The sequence below is a fragment of the Ranitomeya imitator genome, chromosome 5 (assembly GCF_032444005.1).
Source record: "Ranitomeya imitator isolate aRanImi1 chromosome 5, aRanImi1.pri, whole genome shotgun sequence".
NCBI lineage: Eukaryota > Metazoa > Chordata > Amphibia > Anura > Dendrobatidae > Ranitomeya > Ranitomeya imitator.
The window spans coordinates 32903030-32917931 of NC_091286.1; positions in this window are offsets into that span (position 1 = coordinate 32903030).

Genomic DNA, 14902 nt, shown 5'->3' on the forward strand with positions numbered 1-14902 from the left:
AATGTAAGGCCCTTACCTTTGGGCCGCCGCTGTCCCCCATTGGGTCCCCAGGCTCCAGAGGTGTCCTCAGGTGCAGCTGGGCGGGTCCAGCGCTCATGGGGTTAACTCGCCGTGTTAACCCCGCAATCCACCCACCTCAACAGCTCATTGGCCGCCCCTGCTCCCCACGTCACCGCCGGCCACCGGCTCGAGCGCTGATTGGCCAATCAGCTCGAGTGCTGATTGGCCCAGCAGCTCGGGCTGTAATTGGCCGCCCCAGCCCCACGTCACCGCTGTTTCCCTGCTGATTGGCACAGCGTTCCCTGCAGCACAGGCCTTCCACACCCACAGCCGCACAGCAGAGGAAAACGTCCAGCATTTAAAAACCAAGTAGGGAAACATGTACTGTATAGGGTATGGGGCTGTGTGCAGTGGGATACGGCACTGTTATGGGGCTGTGTGCAGTGGGATACGGCACTGTTATGGGGCTGTGTGCAGTGGGATACGGCACTGTTATGGGGTATGGGGCTGTGTGCAGTGGGATACGGCACTGTTATGGTATGCAGGCAGAGGGTATACGGCAATTACCGTACAGTACCGTACCGTAGTGTGTTACTGTTACCGTACTTTGATTTGTTGTCTGCTTTCCAGTTGAACGGTGTAACGTTAAGTACTGTACTGAATTTGAAAATTGTCATTTTTTTTTTTTCGGCTAATTTAAGACCTCCCCCGAAAGTAAGACAGGGTGGGACTTTTTGGGGTAAAATTAATGTAAGACAGGGTCTTACTTTCGGGGAAACACGGTAGTATATTGCCCGGCCACGTAGTATATAGCCCAGCCCACGTAGTATATAGCCCAGCCCACGTAGTATATAGCCCAGCCCACGTAGTATATAGCCCAGCCCACGTAGTATATAGCCCAGCCCACGTAGTATATAGCCCAGCCCACGTAGTATATAGCCCAGCCCACGTAGTATATAGCCCAGCCCACGTAGTATATAGCCCAGCCCACGTAGTATATAGCCCAGCCCACGTAGTATATAGCCCAGCCCACGTAGTATATAGCCCAGCCCACGTAGTATATAGCCCAGCCCACGTAGTATATAGCCCAGCCAGGTTTGTCACATATTAAAAAAATAAACATATACTCACCTTTCCGAGAGCCCCTTGTAGTCCACGGCAGCTTCCGGTCCCAGGGTTGGTATCAGCACAGGACCGTGACGTCATGGCAGGTCCTTCTGCCACTGGAAGATGGCGGCCGGCGCGAGCGGCTACGGAGGGTGAATATAGCAGGTTTTTTTTATTATTATTTTTAACATTACATTTTTTACTATTGATGCCGTCTAGGCAGCGTCAATAGTAAAAAGTTGGGGACACACCGGGTTAATAGCGGCGGTAACGGAGTGCGTTACGCGCGGCATAACGCGGTCCGTTTCCGCCGGCATTAACCCTGTGTTAGCGGTGACCGGAGGGGAGTATGCGGGCGACAGGCACTGACTGCGGGGAGTAAGGAGCGGCCATGCCCGTCGCTGATTGGTCGCAGCAGCCATGACAGGCAGCTGGCGAGACCAATCAGCGAATGAATAACCGTGACAGAAAGGACAGACGGAAGTGACCCTTAGACAAATATATATATAATAAAATCCCTGGTGGAAAGTTAAAGCACAGATTTGTGGAAAAATAGATTTATTTATTTATTTTTATTAAAGGGAACCTGTCACCCCGTTTTTTCAGTAGGAGATAAAAAATACCGTTAAATAAGGCCTGAGCTGTGCTTTACAATAGGGTATTTATTGTCCCCTGATTCCCTACCTATGCTGCCGAAATACCTTACAAAAGTGGCCTTTTTCGCCTGTCAATCAGGCTGGTCAGGTCGGATGGGCGTGGTCACAGCCCTGTTTCTTCCCCCACATCTTGCTTATGTTCCCGTTGGTGGCGTAGTGCTTCTCGCATGCGCAAGTGCCGAATGCACTGCGCAGCTTTAGAAAAAGAGCGCGCTCGCCGCTATTCAGCGGTTTCTCGGTGGGCGCGGCCATCTTCCTGAGGCCGCGCGTGCGCAGATGGAGTCTCCTGCTTCCCGGGGCTTCAGGAAAATGGCCGCGCGTGCGCAGATGGACATCGCGGCGGCCATTTTCCTGAAGCCGAGTTCGAATCCTGCGCCCCCATTCTGACATGTGCTGCTCCCATCCTGCGCCCCCATTCTGACATGTGCTGCTCCCATCCTGCGCCCCCGCTCTGACATGTGCTGCTCCCATCCTGCGCCCCCGCTCTGACATGTGCTGCTCCCATCCTGCGCCACCGTTCTTTAATTTGCTGCTCCCATCCATATACCCCATACGCTGCTCCATTATGGTTTACGGCCCCATAAGATGCTCCATTGTATATGCCCTGTATGCTGCAATATATATATATATATTAAAAAAAAAAAAAAAAAATACCATACTCACCTATGTTCGCTGGGCGCCGAGTGCTGGGGGGCCTGAGCAGGCGCGCTGTGGTGGTCAGGTGCCGGTATCGCCGCCAGCTCATGCCCCCCAGCACTTACTATATTCACCTGGCCCCGTTCCACCGCTGTGTGCCGCCATCTTCCCGGTCCTCTGGCCGTGACTGGTCAGTCGAAGGCCGGCGCGCATTAAGCACGTCATCGCCCCCTCTGAACTGAAGGTCACAGGCCGAGGACCGGGAAGATGGCGGCGCGCAGCAGTGGAACGGAGCCAGGTGAATATAGCTCATACTTACCCTCCTGGCGGTCCCTGCTTCTCTGTTGGAGATCGTGGTGTGCGTTCAGTGTTTACGCATACCGCGATCTCCTGGGAGCGTCACTCTGTGAGGCCCAGACTGCGCCGGCGCTTGCGCAGTCTATAAAGGCTTCGGACAGAGTGACGCTCCCAGCGTTATATTATATATATTATATTATATATATATAATAAGCCGGTAATTCAATTGCCGGCTTTTCATTTCTCCTTCTCAAACCCGACCGGATATGAGACATGGTTTATATACAATAAGGGCATGTTTCCACGTACAGGAAACGCTGCGTTGAGCCGCAGCATCCAGATGTTACAGCATAGTGGAGGGGATTTAATGAAATCCCGTCTCCACTATGCAGGAAAAAACGCATGCGGCATACCCGTGAAAACGCACATGTTTTTTCCGAATGCAGCATGTTATTACAATGAGCAAAACACGCAAGAACACCGCAGGTGACCTGCCAGTGACCACAGGTGCAGATTTGGTCAGGATTTTACCTGCATAAGACACCCTGGGTCTTTATTTCAATAAAATACTTTTCCTAATGTGTGTGTTTTATTAACCATTTACTACTATTGGATTAATAATGGATGGGTGTCATAATTGACGCCTCTCCATTATTAATTTGGCTTAATGTCACCTTACAATAGCAAGGTGGCATTAACCCTTCATTACCCCATATCCCACCGCTACACGGGAATGGGAAGAGAGTGGCCAAGTGCCAGAATAGGCGCATCTTCCAGATGTGCCTCTTCTGGGGTGGCTGGGGGCAGGTGTTTTTAGCCGGGGGGGGTGTTCCTATAACCATGGACCCTCTCTAGGTTATTAATATCTGCTCTCAGTCAATGGCTTTCCCTCTCTGGCGTAGAAAATTGCTCGGGAGCCCACGCCATTTTTTTTCTGTGATTTAACCCTTCATTTTAACAGCTAGAGCTCCCAAATTTTGCACAAAGACACTTGGGACATTAAGGCCGGCCTCACACTAGCGTGTTTTACGGACGTAAGAGAGGTGCTGAAAATACGGATTGCATACAGTACAATGCTTCTCTATGCCCCAGCTCCTATCAGCCGTATTTTACTGATCCGTATTATACGGTCTTCTACGGCCGTAGAAAAACGCAGCATGCTGCATTTGTCACAGTATTGCGCAAAAAATATGACAAAGTCTATGGGGGCCAGAAAAATACGGATTACACGGATCAGCAGTGTGACTTGCGAGAAATACGCAGCGGTGTTCTATAGAAAAGCCGGCAATTCAGTGCGGTGTACAGTAAAATCACACTGACAGGTTAGAATAGAATAGCTAAGATAAATGTCTACACATAGTATAGGGGTATGTATGTATGTATATATATATATATATATATATATATATATATATATATATATATATATATATATATATATATATATATAATTAGTCAGTGAGACATGTATGTATGTATATATTAATATTTCATACAGCGCTAGATAGCTTCACCCCCGGAGCTTTTTCCGTTTTTTCATTTTCGTTTTTCGCTCCCCTCCTTCCCAAAGCCATAACTTTTTTTTATTTTTCCGTCAATATGACCATGTGAGGGCTTATTTTTTGCGGGACGAGTTGTACTTTTGAACGACATCATTGCTTTTACCATGCCGTGTAACAGAAAACGGGAAAAAAAATTCCAAGTGTGATGAAATTGCAAAAAAAGTGCAATATCACACTTGTTTTTTGTTTGGCTTTTTTGCTAGGTTCACCAAATGCTAAAACTAACATATCATTATGATTCTCCAGGTCATTACGAGTTCATAGACACCTAACATGTCTAGGTTATTTTTTTTATCTAAGTGGTGAAAAAAAATTCCAAAGTTTGCTAAATAAAATTGCGCAATTTTCTGATACCCATAGAGTCTCGAATTTTCGTGATCCGGGGTCATGTGAGGGCTTATTTTTTGCGTGCCGAGCTGACGTTTTTAATGATACCATTTTGGTGCAGATACGTTCTTTTGATCACCCGTTATTGCATTTTAATGCAATGTTGCGGCAACCAAAAAAACGTAATTTTGGCGTTTTCATTTTTTTTTCGCTACGCCATTTAGCGATCAGGTTAATCCTTTGTTTTTATTGATAGATCGGGCAATTCTGAACGCGGCGATACCAAATATGTGTATTTTTGATTTTTTTTTTTTTTTTTTTTTAATTATTTTATTTTGATTGGGGCGAAAGGGGGGTGATTTGAACTTTTATATATTTTTTATATTTTTAAACACTTTTTTTTTTTTTTTTTTTTTTTAATTTTGGCATGCTTCAATAGCCTCCATAGGAGGCTAGAGGCATGCACTACACGATCGGCTCTGCTACATAGAGGTGAAGTACAGATCACCTCTATGTAGCAGAAAGGCAGGTGTACTTTGATCACCGACCACAGGGTGGCGATCAAAGCAAACGGCCATCAACAACCATAGAGGTCTCAAGGAGACCTCTGGTTGTTATGGCAATGCACCGCTGACCCCCGATCATGTGACGGGGGTCAGTGGTGCGAGCACCTCCGGCCACGCGGCCGGGAGCGCTAGTTAAGTGCCGCTGTCAACGCTTGACGGCTGCATTTAACTAGTTAATGGGCGCAAGCAGATCGCGATTCCGCTCGCGCTCATTGCGCGCACATGTCAGCTGTACAAACAAGCTGACATGTCGCGGCTTTGAGGTGGGCTCACCGCTGGAGCCCACCTCAAAGCGGGGGATCTGCCAGCTGACGTACTATTCCGTCAGCTGGCAGAAAGGGGTTAAAAGCCTGTAATTCAATTACCGACTTTTCCTATCTCCTTCCCAAACCCGACATGATATGAGACATGGTTACATACAGTAAACCATCTCATATCCCCATTTTTTTGCATATTCCACACTACTAATGTTAGTAGTGTGTATGTGCAAAATTTGGGCGCACTAGCTTTTAAATTAAAGGGTTAAATCGCGGAAAAAATTGGCGTAAGCTCCCACGCAATTTTCTCTGCCAGAATGGTAAAGCCAGTGACTGAGGGCAGATATTAATAGCCTGGAGAGTTTCCACGGTTACTGCCCCCCCCCTTCCCCCATCCCCGGCTAAAAACACCTGCCCCCAGCCACCCCAGAAAAGGCACATCTGGAAGATGTGCCTATTCTGGCACTTGGCCACTCTCTTCCCACTCCCGTGTAGCGGTGGGATATGGGGTAATGAAGGGTTAATGCCACCTTGCTATTGTAAGGTGACATTAAGCCAAATTAATAATGGAGAGGCGTCAATTATGACACCTATCCATTATTAATCCAATAGTACGAAATGGTTAAAAAACACACATTATTCCAAAGTATTTTAATGAAATAAATACGCAGGTTGTTGTAATATTTTATTATACTGGTAATCCACCTGAAGACCCTCGTTCTGTAAGGAATGTAAAATAAAAAAACAACAGTATCCCATACCTTCCGTCGTTCTGTAACGTCCCACGATGTAAATCCATCTGAAGAGGTTAACTAATTTTACAAGCACAAGCCTGCTAATGCAGCCGCCCCTGCCTGTAAAACCCCAGGGAATGAATGGAATCCAGGGGAATGACCTGTAGTTACCTTCAGTCGTGGTGATGCGCCCTCTGCTGGATGTCCTCATATGAACTCGAGCCTGGGAACTTTTCAGAATATTTTCCCAGGCTCGAGTTCATATGAGGACATCCAGCAGAGGGCGCATCACCGCGACTGAAGGTAACTACAGGTCATTGACCTACATTCCATTCATTCCCCGGGGTTTTACAGGCAGGAGCACAGCTGCATTAGCAGAACTTCTGTTTGTAAAAGTAGTTAACCCCTTCAGATGGATTTACATCGTGGGACGTTACAGAACGACGGAAGATATGGGGTACTGTTTTTTTATTTTACCTTTTTTACAGAACAAGGGTCTTCAGGTGGATTACCAGTATAATAAAATATTACAACAACCTGTGTATTTATTTCATTAAAATACTTTGTAATAATGTGTTTATTTTTTTAACCATTTCATACTATTGGATTAATAATGGATAGGTGTCATAATTGACACCTCTCCATTATTAATTTGGCTTAATGTCACCTTACAATAGCAAGGTGACATTAACCCTTCATTACCCCATATCCCACCGCTACACGAGAGTGGCCAAGTGCCAGAATAGGCGCATCTTCCAGATGTGCCTTTTCTGGGGTGGCTGGGGGCAGATGTTTTTAGCCAGGGGAGGGGGGGGGCAATAACCATGGACCCTCTCCAGGCTATTAATATCTGCTCTGTCACTGGCTTTACCATTCTGGCGGAGAAAATTGTGCGGGAGCACACGCCAATTTTTTCCGCGATTTAACCCTTAAATTTAATAGCTAGAGCGCCCAAATTTTGCACATACACACTACTAACATTAGTAGTGTGGAATATGCAAAAAAAAAATAGGGATATGAGATGGTTTACTGTATGTAAACCATGTCTCATATCATGTCTGGTTTAGGAAGGAGAAATGAAAAGCCGGAAATTGAATTACTGGCTTTCAAGCTATCTAGCGCTGTAATATATATATATATATATATATATATATATATATATATATATATATATATATATATATATATATATATATATATATATATATATATATATATATATATATATATATATATATATATATATATATATCAGTATATATGTTTTTACGATTTTTAGTGAGACTAATATATAATATATATATATATATATATACTAGCTATTGAACCCGTTCTACGCCCGGGTGGCGAGCATTTATATTGGTATATGGTCTCCATCATGTGCTGCTGCCATCCAGCGCCCGTTCTGTCATGTGCTGCTCCCATCCTGCGCCACTATTGTATTATATGCCCCCCATGAGACGCTCCAGTGTGTATGCCCCCGTATGCTGCTGCCATATAAAAAAAAAAAAAAAAAAAAACATACTCACCTATCGTCCGGCTCCACTGCAGGTGTGTCTTCAAGAAAATGGTGCCGGAAAGCGTGGACTGCGCAGGCGCCGATTCCGGCAGCAGGAATCGGCGCATGCGCAGTCCGCGCTCTCCGGCGCCATTTTCTTGAAGACACACCTGCAGTGGAGCCGGAGTGTGTCTTCAAGAAAATGGCGCTGGAAAGCGCGGACTGCGCAGGCGCCGATTCCGGCAGCAGGTATCGGCGCCGGCGCAGTCCGCGCTTTCCGGCGCCATTTTCTTGAACACACACTCCGGCTCCTCTGCCTGTGACTGGACTCTGTCACAGCAGAGGAGCCGGGAGACGGAGCCGCACGAAGCGCTGGAACGGAGGACAGGTGAATATACAGTCATGGACAAAAATTTTGAGAATGAGACAAATATTAATTTTTCCAAAGTCTACTGCTTCATTTTTTCTAATGGCAATTTGCATATACTCCTGAATGTCAGAGTGATCAGCTTAACAGCAATTACTGTACTTGCAAAGTCAATATTTGCCCAGAAAATGAACTTTAACCCCCAAAACACATTTCAACATCATTGCAGTCCTGCCTTAAAAGGAGCAGCTAACATCGTTTTAGTGATTGATCCATTAACACAGGTGTGTGTTGATGAGGACAGGGCTGGCGATCAATCAGTCATGATTAAGTAAGAATGACATCACTGGACACTTTAAAAGGAGGCTGGTGCTTGGTATCATTGTTTCTCTTCAGTTAACCATGGTTATCTCAAAAGAAACACGTGCAGCCATCATTGCACTGCACAAAAATGGCCTAACAGGGAAGAGTATCGCAGCTACAAAGATTGCACCTCAGTCAACAATCTATCGCATCATCAAGAACTTCAAGGAGAGAGCTTCCATTGTTGTCAAAATGGCTCCAGGGCGCCCAAGAAAGACCAGCAAGCGCCAAGACCGTATCTTAAAACTGTTTCAGCTGCGGGATCGGACTACCAGCAGTGCCGAGCTTGCTCAGGAATGGCAGCAGGCTGGTGTGAGTGCTTCTGCACGCACTGTGAGGCAGAGACTCTTTGAGCAAGGCCTGGTTTCAAGGAGGGCAGCAAAGAAGCCACTTCTCTCCAGAAAAAACATCAGGGACCGACTGATATTCTGCAAAAGGTACAGGGAGTGGACTGCTTAGGACTGGGGCAAAGTCATTTTCTCTGATGAATCCCCTTTTCGATTGTTTGGGACATCTGGAAAACAGCTTATTCGGAGAAGAAGAGGTGAGCGCTACCACCAGTCTTGTCTCATGCCAACTGTAAAGCATCCTGAAACCATTCATGTGTGGGGTTGCTTCTCAGCCAAGGGAATCGGCTCACTCACAGTCTTGCTTAAAAACACAGCCATGAATAAAGAATGGTACAAGAATGTCCTCCAAGAGCAACTTCTCCCAACCGTCCAAGAGCAGTTTGGCGCCCAACAATGCCTTTTCCAGCATGATGGAGCACCTTGCCATAAAGCAAAGGTGATAACTAAATGGCTCATGGAACAAAACATAGAGATTTTGGGTCTATGGCCTGGAAACTCCCCAGATCTTAATCCCATTGAGAACTTGTGGTCAATCATCAAGAGACGGGTGGACAAACAAAAACCAACAAATTCTGGCAAAATGCAAGCATTGATTATGCAAGAATGGACTGCTATCAGTCAGGATTTGGTCCAGAAGTTGATTGAGAGCATGCCAGGGAGAATTGCAGAGGTCTTGAAGAAGAAGGGTCAACACTGCAAATATTGACTTGCTGCATTAACTCATTCTAACTGTCAATATAACCTATTAGTACTCATAATATGATTGCAATTATTTCTGTATGTGATATAAACATCAGACAAACACTAATAAAAACCAGAGGGCAGTAGATCATGTGAAAATATAATTATGGTGTCATTCTCAAAACTTTTGGCCATGACTGTACTTACCCTCCCTCCTGGCGCGTCCACGGTCCCTGACTCTCCGGTGGAGATCGCGGTATGCGTTCAGTGCTTACGCATACCGCGATCTCCTGGGAGCGTCACTCTGTGGGGGCCAGATTGCGCCGGCGCTTGCGCCTGCGCAGTCTATAAAGGCTTCGAACAGAGTGACGCTCCCAGCGTTATATTATAGAGATATATTATGTTTTTACGATTTTTTTAAGCACATGGATCCATTATACAGGTCCTTCTCAAAAAATTAGCATATAGTGTTAAATTTCATTTACCATAATGTAATGATTACAATTAAACTTTCATATATTATAGATTCATTATCCACCAACTGAAATTTGTCAGGTCTTTTATTGTTTTAATACTGATGATTTTGGCATACAACTCCTGATAACCCAAAAAACCTGTCTCAATAAATTAGCATATTTCACCCATCCAATCAAATAAAAGTGTTTTTTAATAACAAACAAAAAAACCAACAAATAATAATGTTCAGTTATGCACTCAATACTTGGTCGGGAATCCTTTGGCAGAAATGACTGCTTCAATGCGGCGTGGCATGGAGGCAATCAGCCTGTGACACTGCTGAGATGTTATGGAGGCCCAGGATGCTTCAATAGCGGCCTTAAGCTCATCCAGAGTGTTGGGTCTTTTTTTTTTTAAATTCGTTTATTGATTTCAGGAAAGATCATACACATTTTGCTCGTATTCATCATTTTCCATTAATTACAGGAAATTACCATACATAGCCATGTATAAGATATTATAAAAATAATAAATTGTGCATGTTGATCATTAATGCCTTATTTTAAACTTTAACTGTAACTACATTAACTTCTAATAAAGTCTTTAATACAAACGTAGTGCCGCTTACAAAGAATGTTTCTAAATACATCCCGCTCTGTTGGTAAATAATGTCTAGAGAGTCATACACCCTTTTCTTATGCGTATACTGAGTCCTTTTAACTTATACAGTGTGATAGGATGAATTCCATCTTCCCCATATCTTCTCAAATTTAGTTGGACAACCCCTATTCTGATAAAGCGTCCGCTCATACGGAATAATTGAGTTTATTAAGTCAACCCATGCTCTAAGAGATGGACCAGAGCCTCCCATCCAACGCAGCGCCAACACCTTTCGTGCCATGAACAGTGACTCCCTCAGGAATATTCCTGTGTGGTGATCCCAAGCCTCCGCCTCCCATACTCCAAACAAACATACCAGTGGCTCAAGTGGAACAGGGATCGACACCAAAGATGTCAATAGTGCCGTCACTTCTCTCCAATATTGAAAAATAACAGGACACTTCCATATCATATGGATAAAATCTGCGTCACTAGAGTGACATCTCAAGCAGTCTGATGAATGAAGACGGCCCATTTTAAAAAGACGAGTCGGGGTCAAATAAGATTGATAGATTATATATAATTGGATCATCTTATTATTGATTGACGGGGAGACCTTAGTTGGAGATTCCAAGATTTCATCCCATTCTTCTCCTAGTGTATCCGGAAGAAGTCTCCCCCACTTTCCCTTAATTGAATCTATAACAGATACTTCGCCTATGGATATTAGGTAGGTGTATAAAGAGGAAATGAGTCCCTGAGGGCCCTGTGAATTAAGAATTCCTATTAACGGCAGAGTTGAAATAGCTCGACCCGCACCCGTATTTCGTACATGTGATTGGAAGGCAGATCTTAGTTGCAGGTAGCGGAAAAATTGAGACTTCGGTATATTATGAGTATTTTGTAATTGTTCAAAAGAAACAAAAACCCCCTGGCTATGTATATCGCTCACCGTAAGGACACCACACGATATCCAAAATTCAGTAGATGGGTGGCCCAATAATCCCGGAAAGTAACCATTATTCCATAACGGCATTTCGGCTGCTATATCTACATATTGTGTCACTTTTTTAATTTGTCTCCATACTGATCGTGCCAGGCGAAGCAAAGGAAGCAAACGAGGGACAGCAATTTTCTCCATCTCTAGAAAACCCAGCGGGCAATCAACTTTAGCTGAATGTAATATATGACTTTCAGAGTTGGGGAGAGACCTCCCGGGCATCCACTCACTTATCATTTTGGCCTGTCCAGCAAGGTAATACAGATAGAAGTCCGGCAAAGCCGCCCCGCCCCCCCGCTTAGGTCTCTGCAGGGTGGATAATTTAAGTTTAGGCCTAGCCTTCCCCCATATGAAGGATGTAGTAAGGGAGTTTAGGGTTGCAAAGAAAGATTTAGGTATTGAAACGGCACTATGTTGAAAACAATAGCTCAATTTTGGGAGTAAAATCATTTTGATCAGGTTAATACGACCAGCCACCGATAGCGGGAGCTTATCCCAGGTAGCATTTTTAAATTTAACCACGTCAATTAGTGGATATATATTGAGATGTAGATCAAGGTGACTGCGCTGAGTCATATGCATCCCGAGATACTTAAAATTGGAGACAATGGGCAATAGCGAGAGGGTTTCAAGGTTTGGCATTGGGGTATGGGAGAGAGGCATCAAAGCAGACTTATCCCAGTTTATATATAGGCCAGAAAACTTGCTAAATTTATCAATCATCGTTATTACTTTTGGTAATGTATCCTCCGTCTGGTCCATAAACACCACCATATCATCAGCATATAGACCTATAGTGTCCACCCGATCAGCAATATGTATCCCTTTAATATCTACAGAAGACCTCATCCGTATTGCCAAGGCTTCTATTGCCAAGGCAAATAAGGCTGGGGAGAGAGGGCATCCCTGGCGAGTTCCCCTATGCAAAGAAAATGGCGCAGACACAGAGCCGTTTACCACCATTCGCGCCCCCGGTTTCGCATATAGTGTACCTATCCCTCTCAGAAATTTATTCCCAAACCCATATTTCCGTAGACATGCAATTAAAAAAGACCACTCAAGGGAATCAAAAGCCTTGGCTGCGTCCAGCGAAGCCAATGCCCACTTATTGTCTGGTTCTAGTGTACTATATTGAATAACCGATTGCACCCGTCTGATATTAATAGAGGTGTTTTTCCCAGGCATAAAACCAGTTTGATCTGGGTGTATGAGATCCAATATGATCGTATTCAGTCTGGTAGCTAGAATTTTCGTAAAAATCTTATAGTCAACATTCACCAAAGAAATTGGTCTATATGATCCACAATCTAGAGGATCCTTCCCTTCCTTCCTGAGCACGACAATATTAGCATCATAAAATGTTTCAGGTACAGATTCACCCTCCCATATTCCCCTAAGTACCTTTAGCAATATAGGTGCCAATTTATCACGGTATTTCCTGTAAAATTCAATGGGGAACCCATCAGGTCCCGGGGCCTTCCCAGTAGCCATATCCGCTATTGCATGTTCTACCTCTTCCAGGGTGAATTCAGCCTCCATAAGGGCTCGTTGAGATGGGCTTAGTAAGGGGAATGTTATATCTGATAGATAATCCAAACATTCATCAATATCAAAACCACTTTTAGATTTGTATAATGAAATGTAGTAATCGTAAAAGCTCTGAAGTATTTTATCAGTAGAGGATACCAACGAGCCATCAGACGCTCGGATCTGCAATATTGTGTTGGAGGTGTTATGTTGGCGCACCAAAAAGGCCAGGAGTGTACTGGCTTGATTGCCTAGCTCAAAATAGGACTGCCGAGTGAAAAATAGTTTGCGTTTTGACTTAGCGTCTGCATGTTGGGTATATAGTCTCTGGGAAGTAAGCCATTCAATTCTATTGCTGCTGGACTGATTAGCTATATAAGTGGCCTCTGAGTCTTTTAATCTTTGCTCTATCTCCTCGTCCTCCCTCGCCGTTACCCTCTTGATGTAGGAAATAGTTGAGGACAAGCACCCTCTCAGGTATGCCTTCAGGGTATCCCAAAATAGACCAGAGTTTTGGAGTTCCGAATGTGTTAGAGTAAAATCATTCAACTGATCAACCGTCCTATCACTAGAGTCTATCAATTTCAACCAGAAGGGATTCAGTTTCCAGAACCCACCACTATTATCGGATTTCTCATATTTAAGTTTAAGAATAATTGGACTATGGTCTGAGATCTCCCGATTACCATGTTCAATGCTATCCACCCGTAATGCCAACTCACCCGACCCAAATATATAGTCTATTCTAGATAGAGATTGTCTAGTTGACGAGTGGCAGGTGTACCCTCTAACTTCCGGATGATTTATTCTCCATAAATCTAACCACCCGCTCCCGTTCATAAACAATGCTAATTGAGAGGGTTGTTGAGGTAAAGCGTCCCCTGATGTTACGTCATCCAGTCTCAATCTATCCATGGATTGATTCATAACTAAGTTAAAGTCCCCCATACAAATAACTTTGGCTTCCGGATATTTTAAGGAAAAGCCTAGAGCCATACGGAGGATTGACACATTGGCAGGAGGAGGATTATAGATGCACAATAACACATACTCTCGTGAATTAATAAATGCATGCACAAAAACGAAGCGGCCCTCTGGATCACGTCTCGCCTCCCTGGCCTCCCACCTGACCTCCTTGTGTATCAGTAGAGAAACCCCTCTAGAGTAGCTAGTGTGGAATGTGTGCAAGGACCATTGTACCCACGGTTTCTGCATACATCGAACTGTGTCCCTTGTTAAATGTGTCTCTATTAGTGCCACAACATGAGGGTGATATTTTTTTATCTGCGAGAATACCTTAATTTTCTTTCGTGGGGTCTTTATACCTCGTATGTTCCAGGTCATACATATAATTTCAGCCCCCATGTTCACTCTTAAAGGGAAAGTGAATGCATATCATTACTATTCGGGTGTAGTTCAGCGGCATCGCACAGAGCAAAGAGTCAGCATTAGCGGCAACCATACCTAGTAAACAATCTAATCTAATACATAAAACCAAACTGAACAAAACTTGAACAATAGGGGAGTATATTTCCATACTCCCACAGTCAAATTGAAAAAGGGATACCCTCACTGGATTCAGTGTCCGGTATTGTTGACATTCCCTGCACCCAAACAAAGAGCTCTATCTATACTGCCATTAGTCAGGGAGTCCAGGTTAGGAGTTTTCCGCATTTGACCCCACACGGGACCGCAGCCACTCGATCGCCTCCGCTGGGTCTGTGAAAAATAAGGAGGAGCCCTTATAAACAATACGGAGCCGGGCCGGATAAAGCATAGAGTAGACGATGTTCCTCTCTCTAAGTTGCTTCTTGACATCCATAAATCGTGCCCGCTGCTTTTGAAGCTCCATGGAAAAATCTGGAAAGATCGAAATGGTAGCATTATCGAATTTAATGAGGCCCTTCTGTCGCGCCAA